This window comes from Podarcis vaucheri, assembly GCF_965113315.1.
Source record: "Podarcis vaucheri genome assembly, chromosome: 17".
NCBI lineage: Eukaryota > Metazoa > Chordata > Lepidosauria > Squamata > Lacertidae > Podarcis > Podarcis vaucheri.
The window spans coordinates 41,025,354-41,048,112 of record NC_138755.1 but is presented as its reverse complement, the minus strand read 5'-3'; positions in this window follow the sequence as shown (position 1 = coordinate 41,048,112).

Genomic DNA, 22,759 nt, shown 5'->3' with positions numbered 1-22,759 from the left:
AGGTGAACAGGGAGTTGGGGTAGCTTTCCCCTGTCATTCTGCTCTTTGATGAAAACAGATTATCCACTATCTCACCCCATGAGATTTAGTGTGATGAGCCCTAGATTCTGAACTGAGCACCTGTGCTAGAATGTCTGTAATTAGACCATTTCTCTGGAAGCCTACGACAGGCAGAAATCCTCTCCTCTATTCACAAGAAACATTATGAGATTAATCTGTTGTTGTTGTCGTTGTTCTTATGCCCCAGGTAGTCAAAACTAGCCAGTTCATATGTAATGTAATTCAACAGTAACTAAGGAGTGTCTCTGTACATTTCTGATTGGCCCCAGACACCACTGACATCAGAGATGGAGCGTACAATCTTACCACTGGACCAAACCATAGTCTGTCTCCGTCAAGGCTGTCATTTCTAACCAGGTGGTTAAGAAAGCCTCCATCTCTTCAGAGACTCCATCTCCTCAGAGTATTGTGAAAGAACGATGTCAATCAACATTTGATGATCTCCTTCTACCGGTCCACAATAGAAAGTGTCCTTTCATACTGCATCACGGTGTGGTACACTGGTTTGACATCAACTGATAGGAAGTGCCTACAGAGGGTGATGAATACAGCACAAGATATTATGGGTTGTGAATCCAGTGGATGAAATAGTGGAAGAACGTTGTCTCAGGAGAGAGAGGAAAATTCTCAGGGATGATTCACACCCTGGCCGGCACTTTCTTGATCTTCTGCCCTCCGGCAGAAGATATAGAAGCAGGATTAGTCGCACCAACAGGGTAAAGAACAGCTTCTATCTGTGGGCTGTTAGGCTGCTGAATGAAAAGATAGCGACAGGGCAACTGACTTTCGGGTTTGGTGTGTGTGTGTGTCAGTAAACGAGGGGAATTAAGACTAAGAGAGGTGAGTGGGGTGTGTGCTCGTGTAATCTCACCGTATACAAGTTGTACAAGTGACAATAAAGTATTTTACAGTGGTACCTCGGGTTAAGAACGTAATTCGTTCCAGAGGTCCGTTCTTAACCTGAAACTGTTCTTAACCTGAAGCACCACTTTAGCTAATGGGGCCTCCCATAGCCACCACCACCGTACAATTTCTGTTCTCATCCTGAAGCAAAGTTCTTAACCTGAGGTACTATTTCTGGGTTAGTGGAGTCTGTAACCTGAAGTGTATGTAACCCGAGGTACCACTGTAGTTTAAATTTCTACTCATCTAAAACTTTCAAATACTGTATATGTGAAGCTTCACCCATATATATATATATATTTCCTCTACCCACTCTGGAAGAATGGCGGATGAAGGTGATGGACTACATGGAATTGGCGGGAATGACTGGCAGAATCCGAGACCAGGGAGAAGAGTCGGTGGAAGAAGATTGGAAGAAATTTAAAGACTATTTACAGAAATATTGCAAAATTAATGAATGTTAGAATGATGTCAGAATGAAGTTAAGTGGTTTAAGCAGCAATGTTATAAAGGTGTATGTAAAAATGGATTGTTAACAGGTGAGAATCCAAAGTTATAATATATTATGTTAAAGGACTAAGATAAAAGCAAAGAGGGAAAGAAATTGCTGAATTAACTAACTGACTTGGAATACAGTAAAGGGAGGTGTGAGGAGGTCAGGGAAACAAGGAAATGAATGTAAGGTATGGAAAGACTGATGTATTTTTTTAAGTGTTTTTTGTATTTTTTCTTTTATTTTTACTTTTGTCTTTCTTTTTCTTCTTCTTTTTTAATTCATGTAATTCTTTTCTTTGAAACCTTAATAAATATCTTTTTTTTTAAAAAAAAGAAGCTTCACCCAAATATTTTTTTCTTCCTGCAACCACCTAATTTGGGGTCCAAAACTGGACTTGCACATGCTTTGAAACTGAAGCTCTGATCAAGCCAGCAATCTGCTTTGAAACCTGCTCAGGCAGTCAACATGTTAATAAGCTAAGTTAGGGTGGCATAATGATTTCATTTGAAAGTCTGTGTGTGATTGGTGACTTCTCTTTTTCTTCCTAATGTCTCTCCCTGCCTCCCCCCCATAAAATTATTTATAGTTGGACATTTGGCTTAATTGGTTTTTAAAAGAATTTTTCTCACTAAAATCTTAATATGTTAAGACCGCACAGTTGTTGAGAGCACAGGGGGGTAGTAGCTTTAGGATATTTCACAATATCTTATGAAGTCCTGTGTTCTCCGGGGCTTGGGGAAAGCTATCCAAAGCTCCTTACTGTTTTATATGTCCAGAGTTGGGCTCAAAGGAAGTGTCCTTGGCAGCAGAACTCAGCTTTTCATTCTGCTGTGTTTGCTGGTCTTAGGAAGATGGCGGAACTGCCCCATGTCCTGCTCATTTGTTTAACCTGGTGGCTGGGCCTTGACTTTTAAATGTTCCACAGTAGTGAGAGAGGGTGCAGCTGGGACAATGTTTGGCATGCTCCCCACAACCTCATTTGTGTACCATAAGCTTGCAACTTATGTGGGGGTCACATTCCAGGGATGGCGCTTAAAGCCAAAATAGCATATACCTTGGTAGTTGAATGGCTTAGCTCCCAAACAAATTGGCTCCCAAACGCTGCAAACCCAGAAGTGAGTGTTCCGGTTTGTGAACGTTTTTCGGAAGCCGAGCGTCCGACGCGGCTTCCGATTGAGTGCAGGAAGCTCCTGCAGCCAATCAGAAGTTGTGCCTGGGTTTTCGAACCGTTTCGGGAGTTGAACGGACTCCTGGAACAAATTAAATTCGAGAAGCAAGTTACCACTGTAGTAGAAACTCTTTGGGTGCCATGGCGGGTGGTCTTGCCAAAGGCCTTTCTCCTGGAAACCCAACCCCTTTTTATTTTTGTTTTATTTTTGTTTTTGCCAAGTGCATAAAGCTGAATGCACACAAGTTAAAAGCATGGAAGTTCTGTGCGTACTGTATTATAAAACCTGTTTATTGTGGCTGTTCACCATTTTCCCCTGCATGCTCTTAAAAAAATGAAAGTCTAGCCCTGCGTCACATAGGCTGGAGAAGAGAATGAATGCAGGAGATTGGGTGAAGGAACAGAACAGGAGATTGCTGTTTCTTTTCTCAGTTTTGACATTTGAAATTATGCTAAACTTAACTGTGTGTCTGCAGTTTCAGTCAGGAATATAGATTAATTTTACCTGGGTCATCAATCATGATGAAAATGGAAGAAGATGTTTTTCTGACCTGCTAATTACTCCATAGATTATTTTCTACAATTACATTTTCATTTAAAAAGCACTACATTAGAGGAATAGTGTATATTGGAACTGACAAGCAGTTTCTTGGATCCTCTTGACAAATTCAGCTATGCTGCTCTTATTCTGTGCCATTAATTCCATTCTCAAATGTAATGAAATTCATTTTGTTAACCTTGAAATAAAATTAGATTAATTACGCCACTTAGTATTCAAATTAACACTCTGTTGCGACTGATGAGGAGACCCACCTAGCATTATAAATTAAGTATTACCTCCTATATCTGGAGAATAAATAACAAACAAGGTGCTAAACCCTGGCAAACAGATAATCAAGCCAAACAGGAAAAAGAGACTAAATCTTTCAAGTAAGCAAATTTGTTTACCAAGGTTTACATGTGGTACATGTGAACAATAGTAGATTAGTTTTTATCAGAGCAATCCTATGTTATGGGTGATCAAGATGCTGTAGTGGAACTATTGCCACTGCCCAAGCCCCACAGCTAGGGTGGGAGGTGTCTATGTCCAGATTGGGTAGAGTTGGGGGCTTTTTCACTTTTTCCTTGCTTTTTTTAAAAAAATTGACTCCAGTGGGAGGAAATTCCTATGCTAGCTCTAATGCTGTCTTGGTTTTGGACTAATTTTGGGGGCATAAAGGTAAAGGGACCCCTGACCATTAGGTCCAGTCGTGGACGACTCTGGGGTTGCGGCGCTCATCTCACTTTATTGGCCGAGGGAGCCGGCGTACAGCTTCTGGGTCATGTGGCCAGCAGGACTAAGCCGCTTCTGGCAAACCAGAGCAGCGCACGGAAACGCCGTTTACCTTCCCACCGGAGTGGTACCTCTTTATCTACTTGCACTTTGACGTGCTTTTGAACTGCTAGGTGGGCAGGAGCAGGGACTGAACAACGGGAGCTCACCCCGTCGCGGGGATTCAAACCGCCGACCTTCTGATCGGCAAGTCCTAGGCTCTGTGGTTTAACCCACAGCGCCACCCGCATCCCTTAATGGGCCTTAGGATCCTACTGATATACCCCCAACACAAACCTGATTCCCCTTAGGATTCCGTCCCCAAATATATACCCAGGGGCCTCCAGAGTTACAAGGAATCTTGGTTCTCCAGGTAGCTAAGAGTGTATTATTCTTATCGTCGCCTCTTCCATTTCCTTAATCTCACTATGTTTCTACTGTAGCATCATCCATTTGCTTTTGAGCATTCCCCTGGTGCATCGCGGTTTCCATTGCAGCCCTGCCAGATCCCTAGTGCCTCTTCCAAGCTTGCTTCCAAATAATTGTGTATAGGATTTAACCACTACGCTCCACCAACTCTGAGATCCAGTAACTGGAAACAAGAGAGGCTGCTAATACCAGCAGGCCAGAAACTTCCCAATGTCTGAATGTACTGTCTTTTACACACACACACACACACACACACACACACACACACACACACACTTTAAAGGTGGTTAGCACAAAAACACCTGGACTTATCTGTCCACACTTTGATGTGCTTAGATATGGTTAGTGATCTCTGGAGGGGCTATCACATATGTACATAACATACACTTATGTTTGGAAAATCAACCAAGATAGTTACGGCCATTTTACCTTTAGGATTTTTTTGTAAGGCAACCTTTAAGGTGCCTAACACTCTGAGGTGCCTAACCCTGCCCTGGATCTACCTGTCTGAAATTTGATGGGATTAATCCCATCTTGAGGGACTAGCTAGCATCTCTCAAAACGTCATGCACCTATGTGCCTGTTTTGGTTTCCCAATACGAGTCAACAGGAGGACCAAATATTCATGTTTCCAAATTTTGATTTGGTTTCAGGGTCTGAATTGGGTGTGATTTGGTTGCATTTGGGGCCTGATCTGAATTGCTGAATAGTGCCCCAAACTGAATTGGGGGGCCTTGCAAAGTTCTAGCAGAAACTATAGAGGGGAATAGGGGCATATGAAGGGGGTGGAACGCCCCAGGCACTGCCCTGGGTGTGTGTGACAAGATGGCCCACTGCCTCCCCGCAGCTGTAGAGCGGCAAGGGCACACATGCAATTAGTGTGGGTGCTGCTTGCATCCGTCTGGGTGTCCGTCCGGGCTGCAACTTGTGTGTGGCGTCCGGGCGGGCTGCCACGCATGCGCAGTCCATACAGCCATCGCGCATGCGTCACCGGGCGATTTGCCTCGCCCCGGGTGACGGAGAGGGTTCTTCCGCCACTGGCGGTGAAGTCAAATGTTATACACTTATTTTTTAAAAAACGTCTTGCAGAAAGCAGTTGGGCCATGATGGAAGAGACATGATGGCTGTGAGTTGCTAGATGTGATTCAGTCGCTGTCCAAAACCAATTTGCCCCTCTCTCGGACTTCTGAAAGGTCATGATGGAATTTTTTTTACTGCTGCATCCCATAAGAAGCTTTTAAAATACGACATGGTGTTGAGAGATCATTTGCAGTGTGGCAAGGAGACAGTGAACTTGTATGATCTGCTTGTTCGGTAGCTAATGGAAAAAGACTTCCCTTTCAAGCATAGCATTGGTCCCTTGCATGCGCTGCTGCTTAGAAACGGCTGCAGCAAGGAAACAAGGCATGGGGCTAAGAGTGAATTACCTGCAACACCCATGTGGACCTGAGTGGGCCCCAGGGATGGGTGGGCCTAGGTGGCTGAATAGGATGGGCGCCAATTAGGCAGGCAGAATAGATAAGGGGTGGGACATGAGGGCCAGGAGCTGCCAGAGTTCCATGGCAGGAGAGATCTATTGATATGCCAGGAAAAGGGGACTTGTGGCCTTGCAGATGCTGCTGGACTCCAGCTCCCATCAGTCCCTGCCAGCATGGCCAACGGTTGGGGGGGGTGATAGGAGTTGTAGTCCAGCAACACCTGGGACTCCATGTTTGCAAAAGGCTGCTAGGAGATCACCGGACACTTGGATTGTGTTATGTACTGAGTTGAATAGGATCCAAACTGCAGCAGTCTGATTGGTCCTAGAACAATAGGATCCAAATTGCAGCAGTCCGATTAGTCCTAGAACAATAGGATTCAGAATGCAGCAGTCTGATTGGTCCTAGAACAATGCAGCAGTATGATTGGTTGGCAGGAACCACCCAATCCTGCTCCAGATAGAAGTGAATCCACAACCTGATTGGCTTACAGTAGAATTCCGGAATTAGCCAATCACGTGCAGCCCATTGTGTAAATAATGTATATAAAGCAGATACTGTGAGGGGACTTTTATTCATTCCTCCTCACCACTATGAGCTGAATAGTCACTTTGCGACTCTGAGTATATTTCAGATTGCACCTTCTTTTAGTATATCCATTCAAACCACAGCGATTAATCAGTTAACAGAAGCGTAAGAGCAATGGTGTACCTTGACTTCAACGTGCATCGATAAACTGGTTGAAGTTTCCATGGGAAGGCTTTGTGGAAACAACAGTGGAAACAAAACCAAAAAGAAGACTTAAGGCAAGCAAGCAAGCAAGCAAGCAAGCAGCATTTTAGAAACTAAAAATAATAAAATTATGAGAGAGCTTTGTCTGGTTTAAATAAAATTATGCTAAATCAGCCCGGAATTGTGAAAACTGGGCTTTGGGGCATGTTTGGGTTTAAATGATCGTCTTCAGATTGGTTAGATCAGTTTAGCTGCTAAATTGCTGTTAGTCAAGGGAAATCCTGTTGACATACAGCCTGGATTACAGCAGTTGAACCTATATCCATTAACATGCAGAGGCTAGGTGGCCATCTCTCATGTATGATCTAGTTGAGATCCCTGCATTGCAAGGGGGTTGGACTAGATGGCACTCTGGGTTCCTTCCAGATCTACAATTCTGTTATTCTGAGTTCATTCTCCATCTTTCAGATGCGGGGGTGGTGATTCTCCCACATTCTCTCACCACCTTTATGTACTGGGAACAGTTCTTGTTTGTAGTTACCTGCTCCTGGCAAATCACTGTAAGTGTTTTGTTATTAGGTTTGTCTTTTGAGGGAGTCTTGCTAAAATTTTGTTAGCGTGAGTTTGCTGGATTTGTCACTCTTCTGGGTTCATTGCCCTCCCCAGGGCCTCTGGATTAGCTTTCTGAGTGAGGTAGGGTGGATACGCTTACAGGTAGTTGCTAGCGCATGAGGAACAACAATTAAAGTGTAATCCTAGATAGATCTACTTGGAATAAAGTCCCATTGGGCTGGAAGGGACATACTGCTCCTAGGCAACTGTTTGTAAGAGGACTGCAGTCTAAGAAACCATGCTACACAAAGTCTGTCATTTCAGTATTGCTACAGAATTGTGTAGCACACAATCATTGTTATTCTCAACATCCCGCATGTCCTGGTGTCATTCACAAACCGGGCTGAATCATTGCCAGCCATCCACCACAGATCATTTGGGAACATTAGTATCCCAAGAATCGTTTGCTAACAATAACTGATCCTTGAGGCACTCCACTGCTTCCATTAAGATAACTCATCATTTGCCCTCTGCCAGCTGGCGGGCGGGCACATGAGAACCCTGAGCAGCTTCAAAGCCATATCACTGTTTGCAAAGGGCTTTAGGAAAGACCTCATACTCCCGTTTGAGTCTCTGGAGGCTTGAACAGGAATGTCGGGGCTATCTGAAAGCCCTTTGCAATGTTTAAAGGCGGAAGGGTGGTCGGCTTTCAAGGGGGCTTTTGCAAAATGCTTTGAGACAGCCCTTGTGAGTCCTGTTTGAGCCTCAGAGTCACAAATGGGAATGGGGAGGGGAGTTGCCTGACAGCTCATTGCAAAGACACTCTTTGAAGCAGCCACCCCCTCCTCCTTTAAATATTGCTCAAGTTCCTACCCATCAGCTGATGTCAAATTGGACCCCCTGGTGGATTGCAGTGGGCCCATGGACTAGAAACTGTTAGAATTCCTGCTCCATGATTGCAGTCATGGGATTTTTGTCTATCACATGACAATATATGTTTTGACTCCACAAAGTGGGAAGTGACGGAGACAGGATGTTTGTGTTCCTGTGTTCCGCGAAGTGGGACTATTGTCCTTTGTTCTCTCTCGTTGCTGTCTGATACTAGAGAGAGAGAGCCATGTTGCAGTGCTCCGTGTGTGTTTACATCTAAATAAAAGTAGATTGGCCAAAATGCTGAGTTGCTGAGGTCTGTCATGCAATCTGCGAAGACTCTGTGGATCCCTAAGTGTGCCGATGACTGTTCGCATTGGTTGCTGTGATGTTTGGGCAGAAGAAAGCTTTTGAAGCTCCTGAACGACCAGGAGGGAGAGAACATGCCAGTTGGGCATGTGTCTCTGCCAGGGTCCTACTCGAGTGTAGGTCTAACTCCTGACAGGAACTCCCACCCCTGCTATAGGCTATACTTTGCAGAAGAACTCTTTGAGCCTACCACACAAGTCCTGCAGATCTTCAATCACTGTTCCTTTATGAAATTTGTTGTTTTTATTTTGATTAAGTATTTTGTGGTTTTATGGTTTGATTTTATTCTGTGAACCACCCAGGGACCTCCAGGTATAGGGTTGTATATAAATTCGAACAACAACAACAACAACGATATTTATTCAGAACTGGTTGACTCTGCTTGGGACACACCTGCAGTTCTTTCCAAAATAAATATATTGGATCAGGCTCATTTACTTTGATGGTTGTGGGTAGCTATAACAGTGGAGAAAAATGGGCACAAATAAGAAATTGAATACACCTGGATTAAGGGCAGCGTGACCAATTCCACAGCACTGGGCACCAAGCCTGGGGGATGCCACAGGGCGTTGCAACTATGTCACAGTGAATTGAGCGGAACTGAAGGCGAGAGGTGTAGGGAGTGCCGAATTACTGCTTCAAGCAGGGCACTGTTGAAAGTTGAAAGACAAAGAGACAGAAGACTATCACTGACTACTAGTTATAGTGGTTGTGTACCACCCTTGGTTTAGGGGGCGTGGGTGGCGCTGTGGGTTAAACCACAGAGCCTAGGGCTTGCTGGTAAGAAGGTCGGCGGTTCAAATCCCCACGACGGGGTGGGCGCCCGTTGTTCAGTCCCTGCTTCTGCCAACCTAGCAGTTTGAAAGCACGTCAAAGTGCAAGTAGATAAATAGGTACCACTCCAGCAGGAAGGTAAACAGCGTTTCCGTGCGCTGCTCTGGTTCACCAGAAGCAGCTTAGTCATGCTGGCCACATGACCCGGAAGCTGAATGCCGGTTCCCTCGGCCAATAAAGCAAGATGAGCGCCGCAACCCCAGAGTCGTCCACGACTGGACCTAATGGTCAGAGGTCCCTTTACCTTACCACCCTTGGTATCAGCTACAGCATACCCCAAATACCAGTGATTGGAGAACAGAAGTAAGGAGAGTTCTGTTACATTCCTGTCCTCCTTGTTGAATTCCCACAGCCAACTGGTTGGCCAAGGTGAAAACGGGAAATTGGTTCATGTAGGCCTTTGGTCTACTCCATCGGGGTTTCCTTATGACCTTATGTCCCTCATGCTGAATTCTGCAGTGCAGGAGCCTCATAGTAGATTTCCTGGCAGTTTAGCAATTCAGACCCCTCTTCTGCTATATGTAGATTCTCTTTCCTCAAATTAATTCATTTTCTCTTAGAGAAATGTGCAAGCGAATATGATAAAATTAATTCCAACTGATTTTAAACCCCTGTGGCATTTATCTTTAATAGTCACTGCCTTCTACTTAAATATGATTAAGCTGTTCTGTTGTGATATCACTGAAACTGAAATATCAAGCTGTATGTGGAGTTTTAGGTATAATGGAAGCTCCTGCATCTTAGGTGTTCAGCACCTGAAAGGAAGCATTTAGCATACCGGACACAGCAAATTATTTTTGTGTCACATTCTGTTACACACACTGTCATCTCGGTTCCTAAGATAGACTGTGATTAGGAGGGGTAGAAGGAAGGTGAGGCATCGCTAGGAAATGCCAGCTGTAAAAAATATTCTGAGTTTGAGAGTAGTGATACTAAAGATGGGCAAGCCCTCCAAATCTGCCCTCAAATTAATTTGGGAAATACTTTAATTCTGCCACCCCCCTCCCAAAAAAAAAGAGAGAGGGGAAAATATTGTTTATTTAGGACATTCATACACTGTCCCATAACAGAAAGTTCTCTGGACTGCTAAAATACTTCAGTAGTTTTCCAAGTCAGTCTGAAGGTTTGGAAGAATTGCCCCAAGCACGTTGTGTGGATATGAATTGAGACTTTAGAGCTGCAACCCTAAACACACTTACTAGGAAGTAAGCTCCTTTGAGCTCTGTAGGACTTACATCCAAGTAATCATGCATAGGATCATGTCCACATCTGCTACAGAACTTGAAGCAGTGGTTTGCATGCAATAGTGTCATTCAGCAGACTGTAACAATCCTGTCACCTCCTAGACCCTCCCTAAATTTGCTGCCGGGGGTGGGTAGTGTCAGTATATGGAAACATCACAGCTGCAGACAGCCAGATTGTTGACATCACATGATGCGCCTATCTTTGGGAAAGAAGAATTTCCCAGGAAGTTCACAGGCTGGAAAAGTCTCTGTGAAGAGTGTAATTTGAAACCTTCTGTTTGCGCATGCTCAGGAAGTTTGTCAGACTTGCTGGAAGAACTGAACTGAAAGGACGCGTTTTTCTCTAGTGCTGTAATGTCAGAAATAAACATCATGTAAATAGATTTCTGACTTATTCTCTTTCCCCTGCGGAAGCTGGAGGGGAGGCAGTTGTGCATTTTGCCCACTCTTGGGAAAATGTCGCCTATCCATATCTCCCTGGTCTGTCCGGGAAGTCAGCCAGAGGAGGTTACCGGTAAGCAAGCTCCGAGGACAGTGAGAGGGGCCAACCTCTGTGGAGGGGGCTTGCAAATTGACAGGTAGATCCTCCGGGGGGCGGGGGGCAGCTGGGGGGAGGGGGAACAATAGCTGAAAATTCCCTTCCCTGTTCCATTGATGGAAGCCTTACCATCAGCTGAGTGTCGCCATGGAATACAACCTGTGGCTGTACTTTAGGCAGGCAAATTTTTAAAAAGGAGCGCATAGGAGTGCGTCCGCTCGTGTTTAGAGCCAGGTGACTTTAATGGTGCAACAAATTAAAAACACAAGCAAGTAAGGCAGCCTAGTTTTAAATTATGTGAAGGTAAGTAAATCTTCTGCACTATATATAGATAAATCCAAAACGATAATTTGCCAAAAGTGTAGTGTAGAACGGTGTCTAATTATTTCTTTGGCCACAAGTCAAAACAGCTCAAAAATAATAATCAAGGACTGTTGTGGCACAGTAATGAGCTTGTAATAGGTTGTGTGCTTATCTATACATATTTGGTTTTTTAAAAATTTTCTTTTCCCTTTTCCCTTGTTCAAAATGGTTTTAAAACTGTCTTCGCATCTTAGGCTAAACAATTTAGACACCATATCGTAACACTGTAAAATATCTATTGCCCTTTAAAATAAGAAATAAAGACACAGACACCCGGATCAGAGCTTTAGCGTGAGATGAGAACAAAAGGGTCAAGAGTTCTAACTATCCCTCTTTAAGGTACTTTAATGAATTAGATCTGGGACGTGGTAGGGGAAATTTCCTTACTGGTGAACCCTGCTTTTGCAAAGGTTCCTCACAACAGAATCCCGATAGGCCTTCACTAGTTGGACTGACCCTCCCCACCAAAACTCTAGGTCAGCCTCTCTCAGCCTTGTGTACCTGGATATTGTTGGACTGCAACTCCTATCATCCCTGCCCACTGGTCCTGCTAGCTAGCGGTGATGGGAGTTGTAATCCAAGATCATCTGGGGAACCAAGGTTGAGAAAGTCTGCTCTAGGCTGCCTGACTACAGGGGCAATTGCTAAACCCTACTGACAATTAATTACCCTTCCTTGCCTCCCCTTAGTAACGTTAACCTAAAATGAGTTTTGGATGTACTTTCTCAGGGGACATAGAACTTAACAAAACATTGTGAAATATCATTAGAACAGAAGCTTAACAACTGTGCCTCTAGCGCACCGGGAAGATTTTAGTGAGAAATTCATTTTGAACTAATGAAGCCAAATGGTGATGTATTTAAGGAAAGTGTAGTAGGAAACACCCCCCCCCCATCATTCAGTTTGTACAAACTTCACACACACTCACACACTACATACGCTACACTTCTGTTATAAATTCATAGAAAATCAACCATACATCGGATTTGCACTGTTCCACTTTTATTTTACTCCATGAAGGAAGGACTACAAAATGGGGAAGGTTTGATACAGGCCAGCCATAATCCCTTCACCATCCCAGCACATCCACAGGAGCCCTGCCCAGTTGCTATGCCAACCCTGATGGTCCTAGACAGAAGACAATCAAGATCACAAAGAACTTGCATATGGGAGTGGATTCAGCATGGACTGGAACAAAGGACAATGATCAGATCTTCCCTCAGGGGGCAGGAAACTGCGACTACCTTTTGTCTTCTGAAAATGACTCATGGGGAGGGGGAAAGGGGGAACCAGCCAGGTGACAGGACACTCAGGTTACCACCACAACTCCTCCCTCAACCCCTCCTTTCTGTAATGTATGCATGATGTTTCTGGGGGTGGGCTTGACCTACAGGATGGGAATTTTCAAAAGTTTTTATAAGGTCTTGCACACCATTTTTCTGTGTCTTTCCTCTCTCCTGCAAGTGAGGGGGAGCACCCTGTTGCAACAGTTCAATAAAGGCCAAGCCTACAGGCTGCTGTTTTGCTCCAATTTACTTTGGTTGGTGTCTTTATTTTTGTCCAAGGGAGCCCTCGGATTTTTCTGGTGACAAAAGTTTATTTAAGAAAAAGATGAGGGGTGAAGGAAAAGGGAAGGCAACAAAATCACACCCACAGAGACTTGCAAATGAAATCCAAAAGTCAATCTACATTAGCTGGCTATATTTTACCTGTTTACATAGACTATTGGCGTTTCGAAGCGTGTACATGAGCAGGAAAGAGGTTCTGGGAGAGAGCATGTTTGATCACTTAGTTGGAGGGTTTCAATGAGATGAAGGCACTGGGTGAGCTTCATAAATGTGGGTGAAACCTTACATTTTTATGGGAAGCTGATTCCACTTAATGGGGATGATTGTAATGACCCAAGGCTCTGACTTCCCACCCTCAGGAGAAGAGCCTGTGGGTACAAAAGAAGTTGGGTCATCAGAACCATCATTTTGCATCCACATCTCCTTGAAAGGTCTAATACCAGAGGAGTCCATCATGCCAGAGCTTCTCTATTCTGAAGAGATCACCTTGTCCTCTCCAGTCTTCCAAAACTCTGGCTTGAGCACCAGAATTGAATAAATGATAGTAGAAACCCAGCCTTCCCCATACCACCAGAGTTAGTATTCTAAGTTTGAGGATTGGAACTGGACTGTTAACTTTAAAACAACGGCCTTACCGTGTGTGCCAGGCTGATCAAGCCTGAGACCCTTAGCCCTGGGGTCTTTCTTTGCAAGAGAATAGACAAATAACGAAGACCAAAAATAGGAGTTTAAAAACTTTATTTTCTAACCATCCTCTCCTAACAGCTAGGGCATCCTCTCTCTAATGCCAAACTACCCTTGGGAAAAGGGAAATAGAAGTTGGGACATTAGAAGTGTCTTTACTTAAGTAGACTTAGTCCTAGACACACACCTTAAGGATCCTTGCAAGTAAAAATAGGAAAAACAAGGTGAGGCATGAGAGAAGGAGGTGTTGCCGATAGGTGTTACCACTTCTGGGGTTTGCTGTGTAGCCTTCTCCAGACTAGGAGAGAGTGAACGGCTTTTACAGAGAAATGGGGTGCAGAACAAAGTCCTGTCCCACAGGATCCAGAATGCCACAAGGTTGCAAAGCAGCATTCTCCATTGCCAAAATACAAGTATAGCTATCGAAAATGTTTCTGTATTGTCCTCTTCTTCACATGCATGGGAACATAATCTGTTAAATATGGCCAAAGTAAGTAGCAAAGTCCAGATTGCTTGCAAAATGCGCTCTCTCTCTCTCTCTCTCTCTCTCACACACACACACACACACACATGGTGGGAGAAATGTATCATTTCTGCTGTGCAGTTGCTAGGGCATTTTCCTGGCTCAACTTGAACTGTTATCTTCAAGGTTGGAGCCAACTGCTTAAAGCTTTGTTAATATATAAACAGCTTAGTTTTTTAAAAAGACAATTTTTAAAAATGAAAGGGTAGAACAGGCAGAATAAGAGGTTTAGTACAACGATATATGCATTTTAACAGCATTACTTGCAATAAAGAATGAATACACCATAAGCATCAATGTCACCAGGTTTGCCTAATACACAAGTTGGCCTTAGTGCTTCTGCTTCATTAGGGTTAATTGTGGCACTGGACCCTTTAAGAGTAGAGGTGTTGCTCATCAGGTGTGCTCAAAGAAAGCTGTAGTTCTTGCTAAAGATGTGGCAGGGATATAGAGAAGTTGGGTTCCAAATGGGACTTACCTGAATTGATCCAAGTGAATCGTGGCCTTGATGGGACCCCTCTTTATTAGGCATGGGTGGGGCAGCAGTGGGTTGCCATCGCCTGGGGCCACACAGAGGGAGGGAGGGAGGGAAACTGTGTCTGCATCACTCAGAAGATTGCAGCCACAGAGATAAGAAAAGAAGAGTCATTTCGTTGTTTGGAGAGGTCACTTCTTGGTTTGCATGGAGAAACCATTTTCAAAGAAGCCCAGCAACTGAAACAGGCACCTGCTTTAAGGCAGCACTGGGTGTTGAAATTTTGCCCCCTACGAATTTTGCGCCCAGGGCAACCATGCCTCTGCCCCCCCCCCCCACAAACTATGCCACTGCAAACAGTGCACACTGACTTTGTGTGGCATTTATTCACTGAAATATACTCAGAGTCGAGTGTGAATTTCAAGCTCTTCATTCAGCTCAGTAGCAATGAATGAAAACGTCTGGCTATATATACATTATTTACACAATGGGGCCCGCGTGATTGGCTAATTCTGGGCTGTTCCTGTAGGCCAATCAGGTTGTGGATTCATCTCCTCCTGAAGCCTGATTGGCTGCTCCTGCAGGCCAATCAGGTCACTGATTCACTTCCACCTGGAGCTGGATTGGGTGGCTCCTACAGACCAATCAGACTGCTGCATTCTGGATCCTATTGTTCTAGGATTCAGCTCAGCAACTGTGGCAAGGAAAAATGCTGAATTTGCACTTGACTTTTTGTTATAGAATCTTTATAGAGTGCTGAACCTCCAACAGCATGGTGGCTTTTTAGTTTCCATTAAAAGAAGATCCCGTTTCACTTGCTGTGCAAACATGGGCTTTAAAATAACGAACACATAGACACACGTATGTAAAACAAGTACACCCTGCTACCTTACCATAATAAATATCCTAATTCATGAGAGAGCAAGAGGAATTAAACAGGGTGGTTTTTTAAAAAGTTCTGTTTTGTTCTTTTGCATACAAAGTGAATGTGTGTGTGTTTTGCAAGCAGTGCCTTGTCCGGCAAACGGCTTGTGGAGTGAACATCTTATCACACGAACATCTGGTGCAGCACTAGATTAAAGAGAACGAAATGGTGGACTTTTATTTTGTTTTTTGTTTTTACCAAAGGAGTATTTTCTTGGTCAGCCACCAGTGGTGGAAAGGGTAAAGCAGCGTCTAATGGGATGGTAGGCTGCTTGAACAAAGCAAATGACTCTCACCTGCTCACAGTAGACTGCCCTCAGTGGCAGGTTTGCACAACATAGTCCCTGTCAATCTACAACACAGGACTTCTCAAAGGACTGAGGAGGAAGAGGGATCAAAGGAGAGCTGCAAGCCTTCTGAGGTGCCAGTGTTTTGAAGCAAATGACTTATTGGCCACTGTTTAAATCCCCCTGAACCTCTAAGGCACAGGTAAGTCTGGATGATTTAAGAAGCACATTTGTCTTAGAACTAAAAGGTTATGACAGTGGAAAGTTCGCAGCCTATTTGAAAACACTACTGCTTTTAAGCGTAATTGGTATCAGCTGAAAATAAGGAAGCCAAGAGACTTCTAATTATTGCCCCAGTTCATAACTGGCTAGCAGGGGCTGTGAATGAAAGGCCTAGGAGGCGGGTCTCTTGTCACCGTGTTAAGGGTACAAAATATTTAAAGAGTTAGAAGAAGCTCTTTTTCACTCTAACTGGCCTGATCCTGCCAAGCTCTTCCTACAGTCTTGCAGTGTGGTAAAGCTGACAGGCATTCCAATAGGACACACACACACACACACACACACACACACCACACTACTGATTCTGTCTATACTTGCTCTTAACTTCTGACTTGTGGACTTGATATGGAACATTGTTATGTTCCATATCAATTGCTTAGAGATTTCAAGATTTAAGCGGTATACAAATTTTTAAAATAAATAAATTCAGTCTTATGAGTGAAGCTCCGCACACTGCTATATTTCTGAAGCATAATTTTATAAGTTGTTGTTGTTTAGTTGTTTAGTCGTGTCCGCCTCTTCGTGACCCCCTGGACCAGAGCACGCCAGGCACTCCTGTCTTCCACTGCCTACCGCAGTTTGGTCAGACTCATGCTGGTAGCTTCGAGAACAATGTCCCACCATCTCATTCTTTGCCGTCCCCTTCTCCTTGTGCCCTCCATCTTTCCCAACATCAGGGTCTTTTCCAGGGAGTCTTCTCTTCTCATGAGGTGGCCAAAGTCTTGGAGCCTCAGCTTCAGGATCTGTCCTTCCAGTGAGCACTCAGGGCTGATTTCCTTCAGAATGGAGAGGTTGGATCTTCATGCAGTCCATGGGACTCTCAAGAGTCTCCTCCAGCACCAGAATTCAAAAGCATCAATTCTTTGGTGATCAGCCTTCTTTATGGTCCAGCTCTCACTTCCATACATCACTACTGGGAAAACCATAGCTTTTACTATACGGACCTTTGTTGGCAAGGTGATGTCTCTGCTTTTTAAGATGCTGTCTAGGTTTGTCATTGCTTTTCTCCCAAGAAGCAGGCGGCTTTTAATTTCGTGATACATAAATATTCTTATACAGTTGCATTCATTGCTATATGTATCTGTTGATCAGCTAGTTACCTTAGGAAACATGGAGTGTATATGCACAGAATATGTAATGTATAATAATGTGAATAATCATGCACATAATATGCAAGAATTGTGTGTGTGGGGGGGTTAAAGCAGCACTGCTAAAAAAAAAATATCCTTGTTTCTTTTTGAGATCAAAGAGTGAGATAAGAAAAACCTGTGCAAAGAAGCCTGACATTGGCATTGTCAAGAAATTCCTTCCCTTGACCTTCTGGGACCTAACTAGATTTTGTCAGCTTCTAATAATCCCTAGCACAGAATTTGCTCTTTTCACAGCTGCTGTACACCATACTTCCTATTCTTTAACCACTTGCTGATCCAGAAGCGGACCCCTCCTTTTATTTCATGACCATACAATTGGAACATCAAAGCTCTGAATATATCAAGCAGTGCCAGATTTACGTATAAGCTAAACAAGCTATAACTTAGGGCCCCAGTCTCTTGGGGACCACCCAAAAAAATTAAAGGAAACCCCCCCCCCCGATGTACATTTCCAAAATATAAGATAAAAAACAAATAAATAAAACATGCATACAGCAACAGTGTTTTGTGTTGTGTAGGCTCCTATGATGTAAATAATGGGCCCCGCCTGTTATATAAAGGGCCTCATTACCTTCAGTAGCTTAGGGCCTCATTAAACCTAAATCCGGCCTTGATATTAAGTATATAACATCAAGGATGTAGCTTTCTAGATTATGTACCTACTTTTAGAACTAGGGAAGCGAATGCATTTTCAATTTCTCACCCCTGTTTTTCACAGGATGCAAAAGAAGGGCCCTGTGTAGTTTGTTGAGTTTCCCAGGGAGTCCAAAGGATGGGGAAGGCTCCCCCTCCCCCAGCTCTTTCTTCACGCTTTTCCTTCAGCAATTTGTAAAAAGTTTTCATTTCAAAGGTTTCATTTAATGCTTCTTTATCCTTATGTGATGTTCTCACAAGCAGGCAACTTCTGCATTCAAGCACATAACTTTTAAGTTATCCAGCATTTTGTTTAGTCGTTTAGTTGTGTCCGACTCTTCGTGACCCCCTGGACCAGAGCACGCCAGGCCCTCCTGTCTTCCACTGCCTCCCGCAGTTTGGTCAAACTCATGCTTCGAGAACACTGTCCAGCCATCTCGTCCTCTGTCATCCCCTTCTCCTTGTGCCCTCCATCTTTCCCAGCATCAGGGTCTTTTCCAGGGAGTCTTCTCTTCTCATGAGGTGGCCAAAGTCTTGGAGCCTCAGCTTCAGGATCTGTCCTTCCAGTGAGCACTCAGGGCTGATTTCCTTCAGAATGGAGAGGTTTGATCTTCTTGCAGTCCATGGGACTCTCCAGAGTCTCCTCCAGCACCATAATTCAAAAGCATCAATTCTTTGGTGATCAGCCTTCTTTATGGTCCAGCTCTCACTTCCATACATCACTACTGAGAAAACCATAGCTTTAACTATACGGACCTTTGTTGGCAAGGTGATGTCTCTGCTTTTTAAGATGCTGTCTAGGTTTGTCATTGCTTTTCTCCCAAGAAGCAGGTGTCTGTTATTCCTTGGGAATGCTGCCAGAGGAGCATTGTGAATACCAGGACTTCTGAGAAATGTCATTTTCAGGAATTATAAGTCACTGTGGGCCCTGTGAAACTGTATTTCCCAAGAATCTAGGTATACCGAGTCTTTGCTGATCAGGAAAGCTACATTACCTAGGTGACCTGGAGCCTGATATGTTGGGGCAGCATTCTGTCACATAACTGAGGTCCTCCTAGTTACAAGCCCCCCCCCATTTTTTCTCCCAGTTTAGTTTGGGGAAAAGTATAGAGCAAGAAGAACGAAGGTTCAGTTGGAGTTGGGATTGTCATAAAGGATGGGAGGAGTTTTGGGGGCATTGTTGCACTCCAGATGACACTACCTACCGCATGATTAAGACTGAAATTTGGAGCGGGCTTAGAAACAGTACAAATTATTTCCCACGGGGAGGGAAGGTTTCAATTTAGTCAAGCCTATTTTGAATGGAGAAGAGGTTTGCCCATTACTAATACCCTGTTCTTTGAGCAGCCAGTTTCCTAGCTGGCAAATCTCTGAGAGTTCGGTTCTCATGAAAGGTCTGGATAAGTAAATGCATTAAACACAACTCAAGTGAAATTTTCTCATTTGGATGATTGGCTCTTGTACTGCATTCTAAGCTGCGAATGCTTATCTCTGCTTGCAGAGGCCTTTTCCTGCAGCAGAAGCAAAGAATGTCATTAGTATACCCACCCTCTTATAACCCACAGCACATCCTTAAATAATCTAATGACTGTATGGCCCATTGACCTCCATCATTCATTCATTGGTTAACAATGTTTGTTATTTACAGGCTCAGGGGAAATTGCCACTCTGTTATCATTCCTCCTCTCGCCCAACTTCCAGCTCCACTTTTATGCAAAACACAAAAGGTTGTAAATTGCTTCTAATGATATGATCTGATGTACAAACAAATTAGTTTCTCCCCACCTTCCCTGGTTGCTTCTGGAACAATCTTCTCATCAAAATAATATATTCCACGGACCACCTTCTTGCTCTTAGGTTCAACTCCACATCCTGTTTGTTTCCTTCCTTTATAAAATTCAGAAACAAGTTATCAGGTGATTGAGCTTGCATCTATTTTAATTGCAGCTCTTTCTCAGCTGGGTTGATATAAATGTCATTTAGGATAAATGTTGATACTTTTCCAGCATATGTATCGCTTATTACCCTCTTAAGTGAAATCTTCCAACCACCTCATATTTTGGGGAATGGGTATTGTTAGCTATGACAAAGGAAATCTGTGGACTTGATTGCCCTCTTCAGGTGTTTCTCCACACGATTAACATCCCACAGGTGAGAAAGTGGGGAAGAGTGTGGGGTGGGGACCCCACTCAATTTCTAGGAGGTTCCATGCACATTGTAGAACTTTGAAGAACCAGATTTGTACAACGTGGGGAGCATTGTGCTTTAGATGATCTTTTTATTTTTTGTTGCGCTGCTGTAGATCTTGTTTAACATGTCAAGAGCCATCTTGAGAGTTGCAGCTCTGAAAGGTGGCCTTTATAAATACTGAAAGTAATAACAAAAATGAGGTAACTACAAGCCAAGGGCATGTTGTTCTCCATTGAAAATAGGGGCGCCTTAACGAAAAGGGATCCTGGTGGCGCTGTGGTCTAAACCACTGAGCCTCTTGGGCTTGCTAATCAGAAGGTTGGTGGTTCGAATCCCTGCGACAGGGTGAGCTCCCGTTGCTCGGTCCCTGCTCCTGCCAACCTAGCAGTTCGAAAGCTCACCAAAAAGTGCAAGTAGATTAATAGGTACCACTCTGGCGGGAAGGTAAACGGCATTTCAGTGTGCTGCTCTGGTTTTGGTGTTCCGTTGTGCCAGAAGCGGCTTAGTCATGCTGGCCACATGATCCGGAAAAACTGTCTGCGGACAAATGCTTGCTCCCTTGGCCTGTAAAGTGAGATGAGCACCGCAACCCCAGAGTCATCTGCGACTGGACTTAACTGTCAGGGGTCCTTTAGATTTTTAAGGAAAATTGGGACATTCAGGGATTAAATCAGAAATGGGGATGGCTTCTATAAATCTGGGATTCTCCCTGGAAAATAGGGACACTTGGAGGGTCTGCAAGGGCAGCAACCTGGTTCTGGTGTTTGGTGGGGGAGAGAAATAAAGTAGTGAAAAGCTGGAAAGATGGAGGGAGGGTGAGAGAGGAGGAAGAGGAGGAATTGGGGGTAATTAAGCATGTGTCATTGCATACTTATCCTTCCTTACAATCCACCTGAAAACATATCAAATGAGTGAGGTTCCTCAGCAAGTTGAATCTAAAACAAGGTTGGAAAATTCTATTTTGTTAGTTGGATAGGGATAAAAATTCAATAATCATACTTTTAAGAAACAGTGTGGGAAGATCAGACATTCTCCAGCCATGGCAATATTTTGTAAGATAAGAATCACTAAATGAGGTGTATGTGTTAAGGATCTGTTAGGCAGAACCTTTGGCAGCAAGACTGCGCTCCTGAAATCACCACCGAATTTAGGGCTCAAGACGAAGACTAGTATGGAAAATAGAAGGAAGATTTCCAGGGGAGAATGGTTATATGTGGTTTTCTAAATAGAGAAGGCTGATTGCCGAAGAATGGGTGCTTTTGAATTATGGTGCTGGAGGAGACTCTGGAGAGTCCCATGGACTGCAAGAAGATCAAACCTCTCCATTCTGAAGGAAATCAGCCCTGAGTGCTCCCTGGAAGGACAGGTCCTGAAGCTGAGGCTCCAGTACTTTGGCCACCTCATGAGAAGAGAAGACTCCCTGGAAAAGACCCTGATGTTGGGAAAGATGGAGGGCACAAGGAGAAGGGGACGACAGAGGACGAGATGGTTGGACAGTGTTCTCGAAGCTACCAGCATGAGTTTGACCAAACTGCGGGAGGCGGTGGAAGACAGAAGTGCCTGGCGTGCTCTGGTCCAGGGGGTCACGAAGAGTCGGACACAACTAAACAACTAAACAACAACAACAAATAGAGAGTGGCTTGACACTTGGTGGATGTGTTTTGGTACCAAATGGAAGGTCACACAAGAATCTGGGTTCTTACTAATTAATTGATAAGTGGTGCAGTATTGTCTTAAATGGATTAGGAAGGGGAGGAAATCTGTCTTTGCTGATTCCAAGATGTTTCAGACCAATTTTTGAATAGGCTGGTGCACTCTCAATAGAGGCTGCTGCTGTGACTTGCAACTGCATGTGTCCTCATTTGTTAACCCTTGCCAGCTAACTTCAGTCTCTCTCTAAACTCTGACTTTATCTGTAGAGGGAGGGACCCCACCCATTCGTCCTCTCAAGTCCCTTGATCCTTTGTTTTCTTAATGGTTCATTAATGGTTAAGGAAGTTAGCCTCTCTTAGTTAGTTATTAAGACTTGCTGATTCGAGGGGATTAGCATTGTCTAGCACACATCTTAATACATGCAAGTCTGTCTTAATCCACATGAGTCTAGCACCCAGTTTTAACACTTCAAACATTGATTAATTTCTAACACCTACTAGACTCAGGAATCTAGGGTGTTTGGCACCCACAAACTCATAGCAATATTGTCCACCAGTTTCAGTGCTTGACACCAATGTTTCCAGTTCTGCTCATTCAGTAAATCTGGTACATTCTCATCTCAAAAAAATACTCTCTCTGGTAAGGATGGATTGATTTGTCAATCTTGGTTCTCACAGTTTCTCATTTTTCCAATCTTAAATTCAATTTTCCACATTTTTCAGCAATTTGCCATTAAAAAGAAATCCTCATAAAAATTCACCAGCATTTTATTGCAAATTTCTCCTAATAAAGAAAAATTCTTACTTGCAGTTATGACTAATGTACAAATTTTCCAAGAAGTTTTCCCCGATATAATGCACTTTTGTCCCTCGTTTGCACCAAAGTGTTCATTTTTATGCACACATCCCCCTAAACATATGCATTTTTGCATAAACATGGTTTGGGGGGCAAACTACATAGCAAAATTTGGATAAGTGCAGATTTCAAAGGATAGCTGTGGTCCAGTCTGCATATTGTTTTGGAAAGTGTGGATTTGAAAGATTG